Source organism: Convolutriloba macropyga, unplaced genomic scaffold (genome assembly GCF_964194025.1).
Source record: "Convolutriloba macropyga unplaced genomic scaffold, txConMacr16.3 SCAFFOLD_596, whole genome shotgun sequence".
Classification (NCBI taxonomy): Eukaryota; Metazoa; Xenacoelomorpha; order Acoela; family Convolutidae; genus Convolutriloba; species Convolutriloba macropyga.
Window position 1 is genome coordinate 1 of NW_027452803.1, and position 9,894 is coordinate 9,894.

A 9,894-nucleotide genomic window follows, 5' to 3' on the forward strand; every position below is an offset into this window, starting at 1 on the left:
TGTTTTCGAACTAGTATCAACGTCATCTTGGCTTGGTATCTCTACTATATAAATTGCATATAGATGCACTTTGTTTAAAGATCCTTCAACTAAGATATGTAAATTTCATTTCTAATTTCTGAGAAAACATTTTTTTGGGCAATCTTTCCAAGAAAGCTTGCACAACGAAATTTACTCTAATCTCTCAGCGTCATCATGATATGTTTTCTCAGCAAGAACTTTTAGTAATCAGTAATTTTTCAGACTCACTTTGAGTTTGGTTGCTGAGAGCTCCTCAAAATACCTGAGCAGGTATTAGGTTTTGTTTCTCAAAAGCATTTCTGAGTTTTTTGTAATTGTTTTTAGTAGCAATTTCCAGCAAGTAATCATTGCATCAGTTCTCAGCCCTACAAAAATCTAATATCTCTTATCAGTGTATAAATGATTAGCATATGCAACTCAGGAATATCATCAGCTATTTTACGAGGTGCCAGCCAGTTTCGCAAAAAATTTTCCAACTCAAATTGAATGATATATGCCATTATAATTCCCGTGCAAATAAAAGGCTCCAACAAAAACATGTCAGCGGTTTTTGTTCAAGTGGCAATTTTTCACGCAGCGTACGTCTGTTTTGCGCGTGCTTTCAAACCAGATTTCAAGTGATTCTTACTAATAGTACTAATAGGTCACGCCTAGAAACACAAAAATTTTGGTGTTTTATTTGACATTTAGGCAAAACCAGTATAAGTTGTCTTAAAACTTAATTGTTTCATTCTCCAGAATAATCGATAATTTTCACTTAATATGTACTAGTTCACAGTTGTCATCCCAAGGCATTTTGAATTCTTCAAACGTTCAAATTTTCTTTCGCAAGGGATCGGGTTTACGAACTCCTGTCACCAGCCTAGCAGCCGTAGCCGTTCCAATTTTTCTTAAAACTCAAATCCATTTATATGCGTGAGCTCGACTTGGTTTTCATCAAAATTGGGCTACCAGAAAAATCTCTATCTTATTGAATAAAGCACTTATTTCGCTTTCATTGTTTTTCTCTAAGTTTTGTAAAGAATCGAAATTGAAAGAATTAAAGATCTGATTTCAAGTACCGGCTTAATTTTGAGTTGGAAATTAGGACATTGAAATTGAATTTTTTTTACTATCTTTTTTTCGAGAGTTTTTGCACCTAAGAGGCTTTGCGTCATATCCTGTCGATAGGAGTTCAATATTGGACTTGTATAAAATACGCTGAACTTATTGAAAACGACCTTTAAACTCTTAACTACCAAATTAGAAACCATAGATAAGAAAGGAAAATGAACTAAGCAAAATGATTCGCCAGAATCTTGGCTCGGGTTGTTACACAAACAGCGAAGCAAGTGCAATGAAACCCTTTTGTTAACTGGGGCGTCGAACGTTTTTTTATGTCCACTCAACTGGGGTGCGGGGGGGGGGGTCCGAAACAAAATGGATCCCAAAACGCCAAAGATTGTGCTCTAAAGAAATTTGAACTAAAATGGAACCCCAAAACTCTAAAAATTATGCTCGAAAGCAAACACGAGTGACTAGGTGAGCAACTCAAACTTGCCCCAACCGAGGCAAAGGAAATTGTACCGCGAGTTATTTAAAGTTGCGCAGAAATTCCGTGCCCTTGTTGAGCCGCCATAGCGCATTTTCCCTATGTTCCTCTTTTTTTGCGAAAGCTTTAGCAATTTTAAAGTCTCTCATTTTTTCTTAAGCGGCGATAGAACAGGTTTAATTCTGTTCTAAATTCTTCAAAGAAGCTAAAGAGGCTAAAACAACAGCTAAGGCATATTTCCAGCATTTTCTGCAAGGTAGCTTTCTTGCAAGAGTCTTTGAACTTTGTGGACAGTTATCTGGCAAAGACTCGTGCAAATCTGACAAAAAGACTCGTTATCTTGAAAATCTGACAAGGTTCTTACAAGATCTTGCAAGATGATGCGTAATCGTGCAAGATTCGTGCCAGCATCTTGAAGCCGGAAAAATAACCGTGCCGGAAAAATAACCGTCCGATTATTTCTGCTCGATTAAAAAGACGCTTTAGGTCTCTACTTACATTCCCATTGATAAACTTCACCCAGATGGAGGCTGGCAATCTGTTCACTTGACCGATGAGGGCGAGATTGTTGCCTCCAAAAAGAGAGCTTGTGAGGTGGCTCTTCCAGAAGATCTGGCAGTCCTTCCACTTCCAGGTTACTGTTTGGCAGACTATTACTAAATGCAATTATATGAAATATTGTTCCTTTTTCTACCATGTATTACTTAATTCTGGCATAATTGTTCGTTGTGATTCTGGAATATCTTTTCCTGGATTGTTTCTTACCCAAGCTGAGGAGCCAGAACGAAGTATGAAATTTCCAACCCATCTAAAACGAATGTCCAGACAGACCCCCTCACTCGTGCGTTCATAATTCATCCAGACATACGTGATTTTGTTTGGGATCTCACCATGGGTACTAACAACAATTAACTATTGCAGCATGAGAGGCCTCAGCAACCGTCGCTTGGAGAGCAAAAAACTTGTTTATATCAAGTGGAAAAACTTATATCCAGCTCGTGTGGAAAATTTCACTGGTTATTGTTCCAACCCACACAGTGAGAGGAGGAACTATACTCAAATGGGTTTTTTTTGTTTAGTCAACGTTGGCCGATCGATATAATTATTGCAAAGAATCGAGAGTGATATCATTAGAAAGCTCTTCCAGCATCGAATTTGAAATTCAAAAGAATTTTTTGAGTTTCCCTTTTTCCAGGAGTTATAATGGCTTGAAGTTTTAGTTAATATTTCACATTTTGGTGTGATATTATTCACTTTCAGCGTCCTTTTTGATCAAGTTTAGATTTTTCATATCAAAAAATCAATTAAACTTTGTTTTTTTTTTCACAGCTTTTTTCAAAAATTTTCACAAGTTTTTGGTTTTCCTCATGTCATTCAGAGACAAATCAATTTTCACGTTAAGGTTCCACTATTAACAAAACTCAATTGTGGTCAAATGAGGCATAATTTACAATACTTTTTTTTCAGGGAATCATCGCTCATGGATTCTTTGGCTTCAAAAAATGTTTATCTAATTTGTGTGAATTTTCGGGTTTTGCCTGCATTTGTTGCATTTTTTGAGGTCCTATGGCTTAATTTTGTTCAAGAAAAGTGCCATTGGTTATATAAAAATGATAAAGAGAACCAATCTATAGCGTTGAAATCATACTCGATGGTTGTTAAGACTTTGAAACTATTTTTTGAAAAAAACCTTACACATTTCTTGTAAATTACTTCTTGGAAAAACTCATTTCTGTTAATTTGTTGGTCGCTCTGACTATTGGCAGGCCCTATAGGACTAAAAACGAATCAAAAACAGTCTGGTTAGCGGTTTTATCCTTAAAATAACGGTTTTATGACTTTAAGGTAACGAGTTTTCATAGTTCTTGTTGATTTTTGATTTTCCTTTGAAAGTTTGGTTCTTTTCGTATCTCGTTATCACCATAATGAAAGTTCTCATTGGTGTTGAAAAAAGTCTTATGTGAACACAAAATCAGCGAATAAGTTTTGGCTTCAAAAGCACTGACAGTTTCTTCTTGCACTTTTCGTATGAATACTCAAATTTGCCTGTATTTGTTCGTAGGATATACTCTGATTAGTGATAAATCTAACAGGGTTTTAATTGAGATATTTTAGCTGATTCAAAATTTTCCATTCAATAACATTTTTCATCAATGACTTCCACGGTGCTCTCTCGCATTTTATTTTCCAGAGTTTGCATCTAATGTGTTTTTCTTTGAAGTCGCACGAAATTTTCTTTTTAAAGACAGATCTCAAATTTTTCTCTAGAGGGTTACTGAAACTATTCAATGCCATCAGTTGGTAGCCAAGGGTGTTTTGATGATATTGATCTAATTTGATCTTAAAATATTTTCGATTTTTTTTTCGAATTTCCCACTTTTCTTCTTTCTATCATTTTGCAACTTAATCTCATCAATTAGAGGTCCCATACACTTTCTTTTGTTCTAAATGTCAAACAGTTTTTGTGTTTTGTGTTGCAACCTATGTTCGATCTCTTGGACAGTATGCATTTTCTTAAAATTTTTGTGAGTGAGCAATATTCTCGTTTCTTGTGTTGTTTTTTAAAAAAATTTTGTTAAAAACGAGTTGCATTGATTTTTATATCAGACACAAGAAATTTATACAACTTTTCAATTTTTTTGTCAACTGAATTGAAACAATTAAATTTTAATTATCATACTTAATATATGGATAATAGCTGATAATTTTAATGGCTTCAATATTTTGTGATAATTGTAAATTGTAGTTTTTCTCTTTTTCTGTATCTGTTGTTATTTGGCACTCTTTTTCTATCACATATTTTTACTGCACCCATTGGACTCTTGTTTTATTACAAAAATGATAACGACAATTTTCGTGCAAGTAATATATTTGTAATCGGTTTTAAATTTATTTTGATTTGAGTGCACGCTGTTGCAGGAGAATTCGCTATCATTCAAGGTATACGCTGCATTCAAGGTAGCTCCTATATTTGTTACAGGAATGTGCTAGAAACAACTAGTTCATCATCCATCCCCCAGCTTAAGCAAATATAGATTAACGCATTTATAGGCAACCAAATATAAATTACAAAAAATTTATGACTTTGCTATTTAGAATTATCCCGTACTTAAAGCCATGTCAATATCAGTACTAGCCAAGTCTAATTCCTAGTCTCGATATCAGTACTGATTCAGAGCTATGATCTTAACATATTTAAGACTTGTCAGACTTGGCCAAAACTTGGGAAGTCTAAGCCAAGTGCAAAAATATAGTTCCGTACGCAAATTTCAAGTGAGCAAATTAAAATACATGGAAGACTTGCATTATTAATCGCCCAGTACTGATTAACACTTGGAGTTCGGCACGGGATAATTTTCTGGCAAGTTAAACAATGACTTTAAAAACAAAGTTGTATTTTGTTTCAGAAAAAACACTCACACCGTGATCCCACTGTCGAGACTAGCTACTTCTCAACTGTGCTGAAACGGTTATTTCAATGAGACTCAGAAGTAACTCGGAGTTTTTCTAGTGAAACCACGGTAAATTATTAATTGAGAAACACATACATCTATTCATCATTCCATAATGGAAACAACAATTTTTTTTGGGATCTATTATTTTTTGATGGCGTTGTTTATGACCGCCAGTTGCAATTTATATATGTATTCTGGCTGCAAAGCACGTGTGCATAATGTGCAAATAAAAAAAGCATCTGTGTATATGGGGAGGTAAATGTTGAACATCTTCCGGTTTGGAGGCTGTGGGGCAGAGAAGAGATCCCATGTTTCGTAGTTTGATTTGTATGTATTTTTGGATTTTATAATAATGAGGCTGAGGTTCTAGAGAGATCAGGTGTGTCACTATAGTGTATAAACAAAAATAGTTAATTTTCATACCATTATAACTAATGTTCAACCATTGCCGCTCTGTTTCTTACAAACTGTTTCTGGGCAATAAGATCTGGCGGTTTCCCATTCATTTCTACGCCCTTTTGAAACGGTGTATAAATTGATACGCCTAATAAGCAACCTCCTGACAGTCTAGTTGAGCCATTATTTGTGCAAAAACAGTCCACTTATTAGTGGCTTAACAAAGATTGAAAGAGACTTACACGGTGCTTTCTCTCATTTTTTCCAGAGTTTGAATCTAATTTGTTTTTCTTTGAAGCTGCACGAAATTTTCTTCTTAAAGACAGATCTCAAATTTTCCTCTAGAGAGATATTGAAACTATTCAACGCCATCAGGTGATAGCGAATGGTGTTTTGATGATATTGATATAATTTGATCTTAAAAATTTTAGATTTTTTTTCGAAATTCTCCAGTTTTGTTCTTCTTTCTGTCATTTTGCAACTTAATCTCATCAATGAGAAGTCCCATACACTTTTTTTTGTTTTAATGTCAAATATTTTTTTTGTTTTATGTTGCATCCGATTTTCGATCTCTTACACAGTATGAATTTTCTTAAATTTTTTTTGAGTGAGCAATTTTCTCGTTTCTTTTGTTGTTCTTTAAAATAGATTTGTTGAAAACAAGTTGCACTGATTTTCAATTGAGACACAAGTGAACTTAAACATTCTTTCAGTTATTTGTTAAATGAATTGTAACAATTAAAATTTAATTATAACTCTTAATATTTAGATAGTAGCTGATAATTTTAATGGCTTCAAAATTTTGTGATAATTGTAAATGGTATTTTTTTCTCCTTTTCTATATCTGTTGTTATTCGGCGCTCTTTTTCTATCACATATTCTTACTGCACCCATTGATTTTTTGTTTTTTTTACAAAATTGATAAGGACAACTTTCGTGCAAGTATAATATTTGTAATCGGTTTTAAATTTATTTTGAATTGAATGCACGCGCTGTTTCAGGAGAATTCGCTATCATTCAAGGTTTACGCCGCATCTTCCTTATTTTTTACAGAAACGTGCTAGAAATAACTAGTTCATCATCCATCCCCCCAGCTTAAGCAAATATAGATTAACGCATTTGTAGGCAACCAGTTATAAATTACAAAAAATTTATAACTTTGCTATTTAGAATCACCCCGTACTTAACGCCAAGTCAATATCAGTACAGGGCAAGTCTAGTTCCAAGTCTCGATATCAGTACTGATTCAGAGCTATGATCATAACATATTTAAGACTTGTCAGACTTGGCTAAGACTTGGCAAGTCTAAGCCAATCGCAAAATTAAAGTTCCTTTCGCAAAGTTCAAGTGAGAAAGCGAGAAAATTATAATACATGGGAGACTTGCATTTACAATCGCCCAGTACTGATTAACACTTGGAGTTCGGCACGGGATAAACTTTTTGCAAGTTAATCATTAACTTTAAAAACAAAGTTTTAAAATTTAGGGTTCAGTTATAAACTGTTTGCCTACATATGCTTTATTTTTATGCGTTATATGATGAATATTTTTTGCAAAACTTTTTAAAGCAATTTAAATTTTTTAAATATTTATCCTTTAATCCCTCTATTTTCTTCTAGGGTTTGTGGGCATATATATATATATATATATATATATATATATATATATATATATATATATATATATATATATATATATATATATATATATATATATATATCTTTAACGCCACCCATGCGCTCATGCCGATTTTTACTTTGCTGTGTGTTATGGCGATTCAGTAAAGTCCATAAAAACACTTGGGGGTAGGGGTTGTTGATAGGGGGGGTTGTTAATACAATATACGAAATGACTTGACTAGCCAGATATTGAACAGAAAAAGAAAATGCTTTTGAATAGAATGATCTATAATGTTCTCGGGTTGGTTTTATGGTCATGGATGGGCCATAAAAGTCTATGGTCTTGGATATGGTATCCAAGACACCATAAAATTTTTATCACGAGTAGTTTTTAAATCTCCATTTTTATCGTCTGAAACCCGCATAGGACATTGTTAAAATCATTTTTGTGTCAAAAAAAGATGTTGCACAAAAAAGTTTCATGGTCTTGGATGGGCCATAAAAGTCTATGGTCTTGGATATGGTATCCAAGGCACCATAGAAAAAAAATTTATTGAAGGCCAATGGCAACTACGATATATATGTTGTACTACGTGGTCCAAAAGACGTCATTTGAGATCACCTTTAAGTTTTTGTATGGTCTTATGTATGGTATCAAAGAAGCCATACAACCATACATGTCTTACGCATGGTTTCCAAGAAACATTTATGGTGGTCATCCCGGGTTTTCATACCAACCGATACTTTGTTTCAGAAAAAACACTCACACCGTGACCCCACTGTCGAGACTAGCTACTTCTCAACTGTGCTGAAACGATCATTTCAATGAGACTCAGAAGTAACTCGAAGTATTTCTAGTAAAACCATGATAAATTAATAAATAAGAAACGCAGACATCCGTTCATCATTCCATAATGGAAACAAAATTTTTTGGATCTATTCTCTTTTGATGGCGTTGTTTATGACCGCCAGTTGCAATTTATATATGTATTCTGGCTGTAAAGCACGTGTGCATAATGTGCAAAAAAAGCATCTGTGTATATGGGGAGGTAAATGTTGAACATCTTCCGGTTTGGAGGCTGTGGGGCAGAGAAGAGATCCCATGTTTCGTAGTTTGATATGTATGTATTTTTGGATTTTATAATAATGAGGCTGAGGTTCTAGAGAGATCAGGTGTGTCACTATAGTGTATAAACAAAAACAGTTATTTTTCATACCATTATAACTAATGTTCAACCATTGTCGCTCTGTTTCTTACAAACTGTTTCTGGGCAATAAGATCTGGCGGTTTCCCATTCATTTCTACACCCTTTTGAAACGGTGTATAAATTGATACGCCTAATAAGCAACCTCCTGACAGTCTAGTTGAGCCATTATTTGTGCAAAAACAGTCCACTTATTAGTGGCTTAACAAAGATTGGAAGAGACTTACACGGTGCTTTCTCTCGTTTTTTTCCAGAGTTTGAATCTAATTTGTTTTTCTTTGAAGCTGCACGAAATTTTCTTCTTAAAGACAGATCTCAAATTTTCCTCTAGAGAGTTATTGAAACTATTCAACGCCATCAGGTGATAGCGAATGGTGTTTTGATGATATTGATATAATTTGATCTTAAAAATTTTAGATTTTTTTTCGAAATTCTCCAGTTTTGTTCTTCTTTCTGTCATTTTGCAACTTAATCTCATCAATGAGAAGTCCCATACACTTTTTTTTGTTTTAATGTCAAATATTTTTTTGTTTTATGTTGCATCCGATTTTCGATCTCTTACACAGTATGAATTTTCTTAAATTTTTTTTGAGTGAGCAATTTTCTCGTTTCTTTTGTTGTTCTTTGAAATAGATTTGTTGAAAACAAGTTGCACTGATTTTCAATTGAGACACAAGTGAACTTAAACATTCTTTCAGTTATTTGTTAAATGAATTCTAACAATTAAAATTTAATTACAACTCTTAATATTAAGATAGTAGCTGATAATTTTAATGGCTTCAAAATTTTGTGATAATTGTAAATGGTAGTTTTTCTCCTTTTCTATATCTGTTGTTATTCGGCACTCTTTTTCTATCACATATTCTTACTGCACCCATTGATTTTTTGTTTTTTTACAAAATTGATAAGGACAACTTTCGTGCAAGTATAATATTTGTAATCGGTTTTAAATTTATTTTGAATTGAATGCACGCGCTGTTTCAGGAGAATTCGCTATCATTCAAGGTTTACGCCGCGTCTTCCTTATTTTTTACCGAAACGTGCTAGAAATAACTACTTCATCATCCATCCCCCCAGCTTAAGCAAATATAGATTAACGCATTTGTAGGCAACCAGTTATAAATTACAAAAAATTTATAATTTTGCTATTTAGAATCACCCCGTACTTAACGCCAAGTCAATATCAGTACAGGGCAAGTCTAATTCCAAGTCTCGATATCAGTACTGATTCAGAGCTATGATCATAACTTATTTAAGACTTGTCAGACTTGGCTAAGACTTGGCAAGTCTAAGCCAATTGCAAAATTAAAGTTCCTTTCGCAAAGTTCAAGTGAGAAAGCGAGAAAATTATAATACATGGGAGACTTGCATTTACAATCGACCAGTACTGATTAACACTTGGAGTTCGGCACGGGATAAATTTTTTGCAAGTTAATCATTAACTTTAAAAACAAAGTTTTAAAATTTAGGGTTCAATTATAAACTGTTTGCCTACATATGCTTTATTTTTATGCGTTATATGATGAATATTTTTTGCAAAACTTTTTAAAGCAATTTAAATTTTTTAAATATTTATCCTTTAATCCCTCTATTTTCTTCTAGGGTTTGTGGGCATATATATATATATATATATATATATATATATATATATGTATATATATATATAT

General features: G+C 33.5%; 1 long non-coding RNA gene across 1 annotated transcript; it reads left to right on the forward strand.

Moving 5' to 3' along the window:
• Window positions 1-2,044: 2,044 nt before the first annotated feature.
• Window positions 2,045-7,984, forward strand: LOC142357810 (uncharacterized). The gene is made up of 3 exons (XR_012761706.1): window positions 2,045-2,186; window positions 4,960-5,073; window positions 7,777-7,984. It is a non-coding gene; the product is annotated as an uncharacterized LOC142357810 (long non-coding RNA).
• The last annotated feature ends 1,910 nt before the right edge of the window (window positions 7,985-9,894 follow it).